The sequence below is a fragment of the Anomaloglossus baeobatrachus genome, chromosome 1 (genome assembly GCF_048569485.1).
Source record: "Anomaloglossus baeobatrachus isolate aAnoBae1 chromosome 1, aAnoBae1.hap1, whole genome shotgun sequence".
In the NCBI taxonomy this organism is placed as follows: domain Eukaryota; kingdom Metazoa; phylum Chordata; class Amphibia; order Anura; family Aromobatidae; genus Anomaloglossus; species Anomaloglossus baeobatrachus.
The window spans coordinates 895,124,850-895,139,692 of record NC_134353.1 but is presented as its reverse complement, the minus strand read 5'-3'; the positions used below and the strand labels follow the sequence as shown (position 1 = coordinate 895,139,692).

At 45.3% G+C, this 14,843-nt stretch overlaps 1 protein-coding gene across 3 annotated transcripts in view; it reads left to right on the top strand.

The window, feature by feature from the left end:
- The window catches only part of PHF24 (PHD finger protein 24), a 261,283-nt gene that overhangs the window by 20,384 nt on the left and 226,056 nt on the right, over positions 1 to 14,843 (top strand). Inside the window, exon 1 of one of the 3 annotated variants that reach the window (XM_075326807.1) lies at positions 83 to 456. The exons of 1 other annotated variant lie outside the window; for it this stretch is intronic. The gene's annotated coding sequence lies outside the window, so the exon portion shown is untranslated. Of the gene's footprint in view, positions 1 to 82; positions 457 to 14,843 lie in introns of those variants that run through there. One more of the 3 variants, XM_075326799.1, reaches the window with a different exon arrangement.

Sequence of the window (14,843 nt, the reverse complement as noted above, 5' to 3'; positions counted from 1 at the left end):
GACAATGACTGGAAGAGGTGGGGTGAGAGTGGGGGGATCTTATTGGTACTTTCCATCTAACGTCAACCAGTTTAACCCTTCATACCATGATCCAGAGTCACTGGTTTCTCCAAGTGATTTTTCAAGCCATCTGATCTTTAGAGGGTTAAAGAAGCACAGGGTTGTGCAATGCATTAAGGCAGCAGCTGGTAGCAGAGCAGCCCCAGAGGGCAGAGCACAGGGTGGATCAGCTCCTGCATGTATCAGTGGTGGACAGACAGCAGCAGCATCTCCCCCCTCCCCTCCCAGTGCCCACTGCCACCACCACATCCTGCAGGACCACACAGGCAGGAGGATGGAGTAGAGAGGAGCCTGGCAGGACACAAGGGCTCGCAGTCTTGGAAGGACAAGCCAATGGCATTGAGAAAGGCGAGCTGGATGAAGTAAGAGCTGCAGGTCCCTCTGAACTCAACAAGGGTGAGTGCTGCGACCCCCCTGATCCGCACAACTTGTGTCATCCAGCTGCAGAATGAGCCATGTGTGCGTGTGCTAAGGCTTCCCTTCATCTAATGAGGACTCCATGGAGGTTATGTGCCTGGTGCAGGTCCTAGTGCTGGTCCTGTTGCTGGATCATGGTGCAGGTCCTAGTGCTGGTCTTGGATCATGGTGCAGGTCCTAGTGCTGGTCTTGGATCATGGTGCAGGTCCTGGTCCTGGCGCAGATCCTAGTGCAGGTCCTAGATCATGGTGCAGGTCCTGATCCTAGTGCTGGATCTGGTGGTGGATCATGGTTCAGGTTCTGGTCTTGGTGGAGGTCCTGATCCTAGTGCTGGACCTGGTCCTGAATCATGCTGCAGGTCCTGGTCTTGGTTGATGTCCTAGTGCAGGTCATGATGCAGGTCCTCGTGCAGATCATGGTGCTGGATCATGGTGCAGGTCCTGGTGCTGTTCCTGGATCATAGTGCAGGTCCAGGTGCTGTTCCTGGTGCTGAATCATAGTGCAGGTCCAGGTGCTGTTCCTGGTGCTGAATCATAGTGCAGGTCCAGGTGCTATTCCTGGTGCTGGATCATAGTGCTGTTCCTGGTGCTGAATCATAGTGCAGGTCCAGGTGCTATTCCTGGTGCTGGATCATAGTGCAGGTTCTGGTGCTGTTCCTGGTGTTGGATCATGGTACAGGTCCAGGTGCTGGATCATGGTGCTGGTCCTTGTCTTGGTGCAGGTCCTGGTGCAGATCTTGCTACTGTTGCAGGTCTTAGTCCTGGTGCTGATCTTGGGGAAGGTCCTGGTGCAGATCCTTGTTGTGGTGCAGATCCTGGTCTTGGTGCAGGTCCTGGTGCAGGTCTTGGTACTGATGCAGCTCTTGGTCTTGATTCTGGTGCAGGTCTTGGTCTTGGTGTGCTGGTCTTGAGGCATGTCCTGTTCCTGGTGCATACCCTTTTTCTGGTGCATGTCTTGGTCTTGATGCTGGTCTTAGTACTGGTCCTGGTGCATATACTGATCCTGGTCCAGATCCTGCTCCTGGTATAGGTCTTGGTCCTGGAGCTGGTCTTAAAGCAGGTCTGGGTTCTGTTGCAGATCCTAGTCCTGGTGCAGGTCTGAGTATAGGTCTTGATCCTGGTTCAGGTTTTGATCCTGGTTCAGGTCTTGATCCTGGTTCTGTTTTTGATCCTGGTTCAGGTCTTGATCCTGGTTCAGGTCTTGATCCTGGTTCAGGTCTTGATCCTGGTTCAGGTCTTGGTCCTGATTCAGGTCTTTGTCCTGATTCAGATCTTGGTCCTGGTGCAGGTCTTGATCTTGCTGCAGGTCCTGGTTCAGGTCTTGGTCCTCGTTCAGGTCTTGGTCCTGGTGTACGTCTTGATCCTGGTGCAGGTTTGGGTGCAGGTCTTGGTCCTGGTGTAGGTTTCGGTCCTGGTGCAGGTCTTGGTCCTAGTGCAGATCCTGGTGCAAGTCTTGGTCATTGTACAGATCTGGGTACAAGTATTGTGTTCCTTGATATTTCCTCTCTGCATCCTTCACCCTATAAATAATGCCATATGTGGTGTATCTTATACTGCAGGTGGAGGGACGAGTCACCACCATAGTTTGGTGTGGTCTCTAGAGGTTGCCCATGCAGGGATGACTTTGGGGTGAGGTGGGGCCGGCGTCCTACACTGACCTTAAACATATCAATGAAGATATAATTTGTGTACATCTTAGTGATAAAAGTCAGAGAGAAGCTACACTTGAATGGCCAATTATTCATGGTGAAGATAATCTTTGTTCCCAATCTGCATTAATCCCTGGATAATCCTCCCCCAAAAAAATAGACAACTATTTTTTCCAGCATCCTTAAAAAAATTTTGTTTTTTTTTTGTAATTTTAATGTGTCCAGATCTGCGATCTTATAGATCTGTCATTTATAATCCCTGGGATTCCTTAAGATTTCAAAAATTTGTCCCAAAAAAATGGTGAATTTTGCTTAAATTGTCCAGAAAAAAAACCCAAAAACCTGGTATATTAATGATGAAAAAGACATTTCTCAGGACCTGCCTCAGTCTTGTGTCTTATGTCTTGAGACACCGCTTCTTGGGATGGGAGTAAACACATTAAAGGCAGTTTTTTTTTATTTTAATGCATAGTTTTGGTATTTTTTGCAATTTGGTGTCATTAAAAATTATACACCATTTCCCATCTATAGCCTGTGTGCTAAACTGCCAATGTCTGGCTGCAGAATGAGTCAACTGAGGATCTGTCAGCGAGCTTCCTTTGAAATTCCTATGAAAGAGTTTATAACTCTTTTATTTGTCCTTTCAGCTGATTTATGATCAAAGTTGAATTTGCAGGAGGAAAAAAAACCCAAAAGAGCCTATAAAAGCCGAATGGTGCAACATTTCTAATGGAACCCTATTGCAAAAATGATTTTTAACCCCAAATATATGAATTTAGGTAAAAAAAAAAATGTTCCTAAAGGACGACCTCTGTAATGTGTGACGCCGAAGATGCAGCAGAGCGGAGTTTGTTTTTTAATACCAGAGCCCCTCTGCGCTGTAGTAGTGACGTTATCTGAAATGATAGTGAACGCAGAACATTCGATGACGATTTCGGCTCTGTCCCCCTCTGTGTTTCCAGATTTTAGGAACGTGGAGGCAGAATTAATGTAGGGAGGTCGGAGAATTGTGAATCTCTCGGGATGACGAAGAAGCGGCAAATATTCCATGAATTATTGACGACGGCGCCTTTATCTGTGGGGACATCGCTCCTGTAACATGTTGTGTTGGTGGACATAAATCACAGGGGCGGCTGGAGGCAATAATCCAGCCTGAATATCGGACTTATTGGAGGGGTTGTCCAGAAAATCTCATTTTATATGACACCCTACGGGGTTAAAAAAGGGGGCGCGGGGGTCCTTTGTTCCAGATTTTAATCTTTTGGACTGAGCGTCCTTCATTACTTATTTGACTCATTTCTTTTAATTGATATGATGTCATTTTTGATTGTCCCCTTTTGGTGGGCGCTTCCAATATATTTGGGGGCTAAAAATCATTTTTGCAACTACATTTGTCATCTGTAGTCTCTGCTGATTTTCCGATTGTTGGCTGTAGAAGGAGTTAACTGAGAATCTATCAGTGAGCTGGTTCTATTGTTTGGCAGGAGAGTTTGTCTCATTTATGTGTTCTTTTTTTTTAGCTCCTATTGGCATATTTTAGACCACATGAAAGTTAAAAATGCAGAAAATTTGAAAATGTACCCCCAAATTAAGGGCTCCAATAAGGGGACACATTGTGAGATATGTCCGCTTTGAAGGGGCACCTAAGCTTATGTTATAATTCTGTCCTAGTTGCAACCTGAAGGTGATAGGGGTCACATTAAATGTTCTGATGTAGCAGAGCTGAATGTGTCATTTACCACCTGGTGATGTAATAGATATTTCATGCAGTCCTATGTAATGCCATAGATAGCTTAGATATTATATGCAGTCCTATGTAACACCAGTAATAGTTTAGATAACACATGCAGTCCTATGTAACACCAGTGATAGTATAGATAATACATGCAGTCCTATGTATCATCAGTGATAGTTTAGTAGTTTAGATATTACATACAGTCCTATGTAACACCAGTGATAGTTTAGATACTATATGCAGTCCTATGTAACATCAGTGATAGTTTAGTAGTTTAGATAATACATGCAGTCCTATGTAACACCATAGAGAGCTTAGATATTACATGCAGTCCTGTGTAACACCAGTAATAGTATAGCTAATACATGCAATCCTTTGTAACATCAGTGATAGTTTAGATAATACATGCAGTCCTATGTAACACCATAGATAGCTTGGATATTACATACAGTCCTATTTAACACCAGTGATAGTTTAGATAATACATGCAGTCCTATGTAACACCAATAATAGTATAGATAATACATGCAGTCCTATGTATCATCAGTGATAGTTTAGTAGTTTAGATAATACATGCAGTCCTATGTAACACCATAGATAGCTTAGATATTACATACAGTCCTATGTAACACCAGTGATAGTTTAGATACTATATGCAGTCCTATGTAACACCAGTGATAGTTTAGTAGTTTAAATAATACATGCAGTCCTATGTAACATCAGTGATAGTTTAGTAGTTTAGATAATACATGCAGTCCTATGTAACACCATAGATAGCTTAGATATTACATGCAGTCCTGTGTAACATCAGTGATAGTTTAGATAATACATGCAGTCCTATGTAACACCATAGATAGCTTGGATATTACATACAGTCCTATTTAACACCAGTGATAGTTTAGATAATACATGCAGTCCTATGTAACACCAATAATAGTATAGATAATACATGCAGTCCTATGTAAAACCATATATAGCACATGGTGAAAACTCTATGTACATTTAGGTGTCCTAGAGGTTGGCCACCTTTGGAAATATTGTTTTTTTTTTTAACCTTACTGCATGTATTTGGGGGCTAAAAATCATTTTTGCAACTGCATTCTTCACCATTTGTCATCTTTAGCCTCGGTGCTGATTTTCCAATTGCTCTCTGTAGAATGAGTCAACTGAGAATCTGTCAGTGAGCTGGTTCTGACAGGAGAGTCTGTGACTCATTTATGTGTTCTTTTTGGCATTTGTTTGACTACAGTCTACATCAAAGTGGAAAATGCAGAAAAAAATGAACCTGTAAAAGCAAGAAAAGGTAAAAATTTTAATAAAACCCATTTGCAAAAATGATTTTTTTAGCTCAAAAGACGTGCATTTAGGCCAACCCCTTTAATAAGTTGTGCCCCAATGATGACCACAGCTCTGCTTCATCAGTGCTGTCTTCTCTCCCGTGTTTTCGGAGCAGACCCCACGTTACATCCCTGATGTTTGGTCATCTGCGCCGTTGGGTGAGGGCCAACGTTCATTGTGCATTTAGAAGACCGCAGTCATTGTGAAATGGTCTTAATGGGATTTTTCTAACCAGCATTGTGGTCGGCGTTAACCTGAATAGATGCATTAAAGCTGCTCTGCGTCTGAAGGTAAACGTGCGGCATCTTAAGGTACAAATCTGTTTACTACTTTAGAAGCATCGGGGAGGGGAGGTTAAGATCTTTCTTTATCAAGAGGGAGAGCCAGACTTAGTAAGTAGGACCTGGCTGACACCTGCGGACAATGTACATATCCTATTTGGGCTTGTACTCACTTTCCTGCATTAACTTATTACCGTCATGCTCCCCGATGTTGAAAATTGAAGAGCAGCCACCACCACAAGTGGTGCCCCCGGAGGGTCCTGCCAGCACCTTGGAATTTCACCGCTACTGCCATTCTAAGCATTGTGAATATGTCCACTCCCTGAATATTACCTTTACCAATCCGGCCAATTATAATCTGCATATGAGTCATGTTTTCGTGAGGGCCTCATCCTTCGATCTATAGAACTACATGTATCAGGCCATTGGTGCCTTCGGGAACTCCCAATACATGGTACTATGCCTAGGACTGAATATTTTATCCCTTATGGCTAGCTTCATGATGAAACTGCAGAAAGTCAATAACATTTGTCTTCTATATGAGATATCCTGAGTAGAGATAAGTGCGGACACGTCGGTAATAGAAGATATCCTGAGTAGAGATGAGTGCGGACACGTCGGTAATAGAAGATATCCTGAGTAGAGATGAGTGCGGACACGTCGGTAATAGAAGATATCCTGAGTAGAGATGTGTGCGGACACGTCGGTAATAGAAGATATCCTGAGTAGAGATGAGTGCGGACACGTCGGTAATAGAAGATATCCTGAGTAGAGATGAGTGCGGACACGTCGGTAATAGAAGATATCCTGAGTAGAGATGAGTGCGGACACGTCGGTAATAGAAGATATCCTGAGTAGAGATGAGTGTGGACACGTCGGTAATAGAAGATATCCTGAGTAGAGATGAGTGTGGACACGTCGGTAATAGAAGATATCCTGAGTAGAGATGAGTGCGGACACGTCGGTAATAGAAGATATCCTGAGTAGAGATGAGTGCGGACACGTCGGTAATAGAAGATATCCTGAGTAGAGATGAGTGTGGACACGTCGGTAATAGAAGATATCCTGAGTAGAGATGAGTGCGGACACGTCGGTAATAGAAGATGTCCTGAGTAGAGATGAGTGCGGACACGTCGGTAATAGAAGATATCCTGAGTAGAAATGAGTGCGGACACGTCGGTAATAGAAGATATCCTGAGTAGAGATGTGTGCGGACAAGTCGGTAATAGAAGATATCCTGAGTAGAGATGTGTGCGGACACGTCGGTAATAGAAGATATCCTGAGTAGAGATGAGTGCGGACACGTCGGTAATAGAAGATATCCTGAGTAGAGATGAGTGCGGACACGTCGGTAATAGAAGATATCCTGAGTAGAGATGAGTGCGGACACGTCGGTAATAGAAGATATCCTGAGTAGAGATGAGTGCGGACACGTCGGTAATAGAAGATATCCTGAGTAGAGATGAGTGCGGACACGTCGGTAATAGAAGATATCCTGAGTAGAGATGAGTGCGGACACGTCGGTAATAGAAGATATCCTGAGTAGAGATGAGTGCGGACACGTCGGTAATAGAAGATATCCTGAGTAGAGATGTGTGCGGACACGTCGATAATAGAAGATATCCTGAGTAGAGATGAGTGCGGACACGTCGGTAATAGAAGATATCCTGAGTAGAGATGAGTGCGGACATGTCGGTAATAGAAGATATCCTGAGTAGAGATGAGTGCGGACACGTCGGTAATAGAAGATATCCTGAGTAGAGATGAGTGCGGACACGTTGGTAATAGAAGATATCCTGAGTAGAGATGAGTGCGGACACATCGGTAATAGAAGATATCCTTAGTAGAGATGAGTGCGGACACGTCGGTAATAGGAGATATTGTGACGCCCTGGACTAGCCAGGTTGTCACAGGTAGGCCCATACACATCTTCCCCCCTTCCCCTAGTAAGGTGACAGCAGCCAAACTACAAAACCTTGTCATCACCCGCCGGGTTTGATGTTCACACCAGGGGGGCAGAGCCAGGCGGTTGGCTCCGCCCACCAAGGAGTTCACAGGCCCGGAGGCGGTAAAAAGAGTGCAGTTCCCCGTGGGGAGCAGTCTAGTCTAGTCTAGTCTTGACAGTGAAGTGGAGTGGAGTGGAGTGAAGTTCAAGGGCAGTCCTGTGCCTAGGTCTGCCATAGTCTACACCAGGTGTCTGGGTTGGAGCCCAGTCACCTCTGGAAAGGTGGCAGACTGTTGTTGCCGCCTGCAGGAGCTGGGATTACAGCCGGTGGAACCGTAGGGACCGGGGACGGGTGGTGGCCTGCCGGTACCGAACCGGTGAACCGATTGGAAACCGGAGCACGAGGAGGGGTACTCAGACCCAGTACGAGGCCCAGAAACAACCGGGCTGAGTCAAATCAACTGATTGAGGACTGGACTTAAGGACCTATCACACCTAAGACCCGACTGAAGACAACAGCCCAACCATTAGGGTAACGCCACCGCCCAGGCATAGAGACCCGAGGGGCCAGCGTCTGCGGGCAAAGAGGGCTCTCGCGGCACCCAGCAAGCCGGGGAGCGGACTACCGTTGCTTAGGCATAGGAGTCGACGTTTTCTACATAAGTAAGGTGCAGGAGAAAGGCGGAAACCACCAACCTGATAAGGGGAAAGCTGCAGCCGGCTGCGGGCACCGTTCACCATCCCGTTTGGTTTACCAGAGACTCCAGCGTGGTTGTAATAAAGAGTACAACAGTGCCTTCGGGCCGCGCACCGCACCACACCGACACGCCAGCATCATCCATTCCCCCGCCTCAGCACCTCCCTCGGGCCCCCCGGGACCATCATCCCCCTACCCATGGAGGGATCAACACCAAGCTGCAAAACACCATCCCCGGGAGCCTAGTCAACGGCAGCGGTGGTGTCCATCCATTCACCACAACACGTGGGTGGCGTCACAAACTCAAATCCCCTAGAAACAACCGCGGCTCCGGCCGTGGACCTCCCCACCGAAGTCCCTATGTGTAGCGCCAACCCCCTTGCAGAGCGACGTGACCCCCGGGTCTGTGAGGAGCTCGAGCCACCCACCGACGAGCACGGATCCGAGCGGCTCAGCAGCCGGCCGAGTCCCAGGGGGGTACAATATCCTTAGTAGAGGTAAGTTTGCACACGTCGGTAATAGGAGATATCCTTAGTAAAGATGAGTGCGGACACGTCAGTTATAGGATATATCCTTAGTAGAGATGAGTACGGACACGTCAGTTATAGGAGATATCCTTAGTAGAGATGAGTGCGGACACGTCAGTAATAGATGTCCTGTTGTGAATATCATCAGAGATGGTGCTGTTCCCGGGAGCGTTTCTGGACTCCCTCTGGTGGCTAGTGCTGGTAGTGAGTCTGATTCTGCATCTGTCACTCAGACAGGTGTTAGAGATGATTGCTGTTTCAGGAAGCCTATGGAGTCGAGCCTGGGGGGATATAGGAAGGCAGTATCTGTCTAACCTTTGCCGGTGATAATTGTTTCTACTTCATGTGAAGATGTCCTAAATGTTGTCCTCCAGCCTTTAGGCTTTTGCCTTTCTCTTCAGGTTTGTTTTGCCTCTTTTTTTTTTTTTTTGCTCCTTTTTGGATTCTTCAGGAATGAGATCTACAGTGTTTTTTCATTCCTTGGCTTCGGTTTTGTTCCCATGTCATCCTGAGTCTGCAGCTATACTTGATAAGTATTTTGTTCTCTTAGTTTGGGCTTGGTTAAAGGCTGAATTTGCACTGGAGGGCGTTTCTGCTTAATCTATGTCTTTTTCTAAATCAGTGTTTGAGAATATTCCCTTTTGTTTCTTGCAAGTGAATAAGTGCTCTTCCTACTCTATTTTTGGAGGGCGATTTATTCCCAGCAATAAAGGGAGTTTTTACTCCCTATTTGAAGAGGCGTTTTGTATTTTTGTATCTCATGTGTTTTTGTAGTCCTGATCTTTTCTATTATATTTGCATTTTCTATTGAAATGTATTTGCACAAGAGTTCCTGATATAGTGGGAGGAAAGATAGTGTGCTCTTTAAGAGAATTTTTGGTTATCAGGTGTTGGTATTATTCAGGGTTTTAACTGGCTTCAACCAGCAATCTATCCTATACTTTTGTATCTTGCTAGCAGGGCCTCACTTTGCTTATTTTTATATCTATTATCTGTGTATTGTTTTTTCTTACATCACAGTCATTATATGTTGGGGCTTTGACTTTCCTTTGGGGCTGCTCTGAGGCAAGTCAGGATTCCTCAATCCATCTTTGAGGTTAGTTCTCCGGCAGTGACGAGGCGTCTAGGTTTGTTAGGAACGCTCCACCGCTACTTCTAGTTGAGTTTTTGTGGTCAGTGGATTGCAGTCACCTAAGTTTCCAAAAACTCTTGTGATCAATCTTTTATGTGGTAATTTTGCAAGATCGTTTGCGGTCTCCTGACCATAACAATAACCGTTCACAGCAATAAAGTACTGTAACCACCAGTAAGTCTGGATCGAACAGCCTCTGCAGACCAGTATAGACTAGCTATAGCTGGCATAAATGGAATTGGCCAGGTAGCATATATAGGAGGGTAGTGAATGTGACTGGTTCCTCCACAGCATGTGATCTAAGGAGATTAACAAGCAGACCAACAAGGATTAACTCCTGCTAGTCTGCCTATGAACTACAAGTCTGTGGGTCGACACCCGAGTCTCCCTTCTCTGATTATAGACATTAGAGAAGTTAGCAGGCAGAATGCTAGAATCTGTAGTCCCCACTGATACTGACGCCGCCATGACAATTGACGATTCGCAGAAAGAGAGATGAGTCCTCCCTTTATAGACCACAATGTGGCAAATGATAATTCATTTGGTCTTATTTTGAAGGAATCTATTGTTTTATCTATCTTTATTCTTCTACATATAATAGAAGCTGTGTCAAGTGTAAGTAGATGACTAAACCCGACCAGTTTGTCTGGTACAAGATGCGTTTTGACAACCCACTGCATAGTCTGAGACATTAATGCCTTCTAGCCGCCGGACACAGCTCAGTGTATTCATGTCATATGTCAAGAGCTCTTGGCTCTAATCACACTGAGGCCGGGATCCCTCGACCTCCACTACAATCATGATCTTGGTGCCATCGTCATGTCACACTTTTCTCCCAGGAGGCTTGTGATGAGGACATGATTAGCGCTTTGAGACTTCTGATTTGCCTCCTATTGGTTGTATTAGGCAGCAGCCGATGTGAAAATGATATATGTTTTTCATTAGAGGGCTGTGTAAATGCCAAAATAACCATAAAACCTGGAACAGGGTTTTTTGTTGTTTTCATTTGTGTTACTATATTTATGTATTATGGCACGATTCCTCTGTGCAGAGCATCTTGCACATAGGTGATGCTCTGCTGCGCCCTCCTGAATTACGGATCTTGCAGTGACATTATTGCTCTGTGCAGAGCATCTTGCACACAGAGGATGCTCTGCTGCGCCTTCCTGAACTATAGAGCTGGCAGTAACATGTTTCCTTTGTGCAGAGCATTTTGCATTTGCAGATGCTCTGCTGTGTTTCTTTGAGCACTAGCTGACAGGTTGTTTGACAGCACAGGATTCCATGCAGGTTCTGGGATGTGCTGATTACTCAGGTGTTCCACCTTACTGGTGATTGCTTTGTTTCATTACTGAGCATGCTCTCCTAGAACCTCGCCAGTCGTACTCTCTGGTTCTGCAGTTGTGCTCTTGGCTTGTGTTTGTGTCTGTTCTGGTCTAAGTTTCTTGACCCTGGACCATTGTTGGACTCCTCTCTGCCTGCTCCTTGTTCTTGTCATTACCTCCTGGCTTCTGACCTCGAACCATTACCTAACCACGTCTCTGCCTGTTCCCTGTTCTTGTCGTTACCTCCTGACTTCTGACCTCTGACTGTTACCTGACCACATCTCTGTCTGCTCCCTGAATCTAATACGTACTCTCTCCTGGAATTCTGACCCTCGGCCTGTGACTTGACTGCATTTCTGCTTACTCCCTGTGTCCTGTTGTCCCTGTGTCCTGTTGTGTCCTCCTGTTTCCTGACCCCGGCTTGTCTGACTACCCTTCCGTCTGTACTATCTGTAAGTAGTGACTAGCATCACATATTAACTGTATATTTGGGTTCAACCATTTCCTCTCTGCCCCTTTTGTTTTCAGGGTCTTCAAAAAAATAGTTAGGGGGTCATATAATGTACATAGTTTTATATTATATTATAGCCATATGGTCCCCATAGTCTCTTTATTTAACCCTCCAGTACCTCCATATGCCTCCCATTTAAAAAAGACTTTTTACTTTTGTCTCATTTCAAATAAAAAAATATTTAATAAGTTCTGTTTGAATTTGTTGGTAAGATCAACCCCTTCAACCACATATAATGCATATCCATTGACACCTTTTCAATCTTATATCTGTTGCTGCATTCTGGAGAATTTGGCATGTTCATACATATGCCAACAAGGCATTAAGTGCTCTGGGTGTGATGATGAAGCACTTAACCACCTTTGCCTCTACTTGTTTCCCAGCATAGCCTCTTTAGTTTCTTTGATAATTCTCTTTCTGATTTCCTTGCTTTGTGCCAAATGTCTCACAGTGAGCTATTAATCACTCTAAAGAGGCTGGGGCTGGGTGGTAGAACTATCTCAAGAGGAGGAGGATTGTAGAGTGCTCCATCTTGTCCAGAGCACTTAATGACTGATTTGCATACAAGTAAGTGCAGCAACAGATAAAAGATAACAAGGTGTCAATGGATTTAGATTTCAAAGACACAATTTTGAAGAGTTTTCTATTTTACTGAGTGTGTAGATTGGATGCGATTTAGGTTGTATTTTTAGCTAGTGGATAAGAACAATGAATATTTCAGTTCACTTAGAGCAAGCAGAGATCTTAGAAGCTTGAAAGGATTTGAAAGTTGCACTTTTCGTCATACAACAAATCATCCTTACTTATAGAAGATTGGATGAGCCCTTTTATTATTTCTAGTGTTCCAGCAATATCATGTGGGGATTACTCATATAATTTAATTTATATGCATTTGAGCCAGAAATACATACATGTACATCTAAAAATCCACCAAAGGTATCTGCCATGAAATCCAATTTATTCTGTTCTATTCCAGCTCTACTACTACAATGTATGTGGAAAAAGAGATTCTAGTGTTAAAATGTGAGTCTACTATTTAGACTTAAAGGGACTCTTTCACCAGATTTTAGCTATATAATCTGAGAGCAGCAAAATGTAGGGGCAGGGACCCTGATTCCAGTGATGTCTCACTTACTTGGGCTGCCTAATGTAGTTTTGATAAAGTCACAGTAGCTGCTGCAGATCTACCAGTTCCCTGAATGCTGAGCTCTGTATAACCCTGCCAACACCACCGATTGGCAGATTTTTGTGTACAGTCTGCCAATCAGTGGTGGAGGCGAGGTTATACAGAGCTCACGAATATGTGGGACAACAAGGCAGCAGGAATGAGAAGCTCTGCCCCTATATTATGCTGCTCTCAGATTAGTTGCAAAAACTCGGTGACAGAGTCCCTGTAAAGGCTGCTTTACACGGTACGACCGATTGTGCAATTTCACAATCGATCGTACCCGCCCCCGTCCTTTTTGCGTCACGGGCAAATCGCTGCCCGTGTCGCACAAAGTCGGTAACCCCCGTCACACGTACTTACCTCTCGTGCGACCTCGCTGTGGGCGGCGAACGTCCACTTCCTGGAGTAGGAGGGACGTTCGGCGTCACAGCGACGTCACACGGCCGCCGGCCAATGGAAGCGGAGGGGCGGAGATGAGCGGGACGTAAACATCCCACCCACCTCCTTCCTTCACATAGCCGGCGGCGGCCGCGTGACGCAGGTGAGCTGCTGTTCATCGTTCCCGGGGTGTCACACGGAGCGGCGTGTGCTACCACGGAAACGATGAACAACTAAATTAAACGATATTATGGAACCTAGCGAGCAGTACACGACTCACGATTTGTGAGCGATACTGCGTCGCTAGGAGGTGTCACACAGGCCGGCATCACCAGCGATGCCGGATGTGCGTCACAAAAACCGTGACCCCGACGATCTATCGCACGACAATGAAATAGGATGGACTTACTGTAAGTCAGAGGGATCCATATTTCTCCCAGAAGAAGAGTCTCTGACTCCAGTGTGGACTGAGCCTTACTAAGATCAGATTAAAGGGAACCTTCCACCAGGTTTTTCCCTTATGAGCGGCGGTCACCACCAGTAAGCCCTTATATACAGTACTTATAATATACTAACTGTACTACCCGGCTTCGCCCGGTTTAATAACCGCTGTTAACAAAATAGAACGTATTAACAAAAATTTATTCTGCACACAAAAACCACAAAACAAATAGATAGAAATGTAATTATTAAAAGGCAAAAACTAAGCTAATAGAAGCATTTCACAACATATATTTCAACACCCCAGATATTCCACACAGATTTAACTAAATTGGCCAAGTAATGTGCTCCGTCTGTCTCTTTCCAGGTCTGTCTCTTTCCAGGTCTGCCTCTTTCCAGGTCTGCCTCTTTCCAGGTCTGCCTCTTTCCAGGTCTGCCTCTTTCCAGGTCTGCCTTTCTCTGTCTGTCTGTAACTCTCTGTTTCTTTCCCCGTCTGTCTCTTTCCCCGTCTGTCTCCCCGTCTCTTGCTCTGTGTCTTTTCCTGTCTGTCTCTTTCCTTGTCTGTCTCTATTTCTCTGACTCTTTCCCCGTCTTTCTCTATCAAGGTCTGTGTCTTTCCCCATCTATCTTTGTCTGTCTCTCTGGCTGTCTCCTCCTTGCCTGTCTCTGTCCCTGTCTGCATGTCTGTCTGTCTCATTCCCCGTCTGTCTCTTTCCCCGGTCTGTCTCTTTCCCCGGTCTGTCTCTTTCCCCGGTCTGTCTCTTTCCCCGGTCTGTCTCTTTCCCCGGTCTGTCTCTTTTCCCGGTCTGTCTCTTTTCCCGGTCTGTCTCTTTTCCCGGTCTGTCTCTTTTCCCGGTCTGTCTCTTTTCCCGGTCTGTCTCTTTTCCCGGTCTGTCTCTTTTCCCGGTCTGTCTCTTTTCCCGGTCTGTCTCTTTTCCCGGTCTGTCTCTTTGCCCGGTCTGCCTTTTTTGCCCGGTCTGTCTCTTTGCCCATCTGTCTCTCTCTATCCGTCTCCCCACTGACATCTTATTACCTCACATATAAGCTTCTTATACTATGAATGTCTTTTGTTCCTATAGCAACCAATCACAGCTCCTACTAATAACCTGTAGTTCCAAGCTCCATTTACTTTAATGGAGGCATATTTTTTGGAGCGTAACTGTAAAATGCGGGGTTACATTTTCCTCTCAAAACATAGTCTACGATGTTCCCTGGGTCACATGAGGTGTCTGTGCAAATT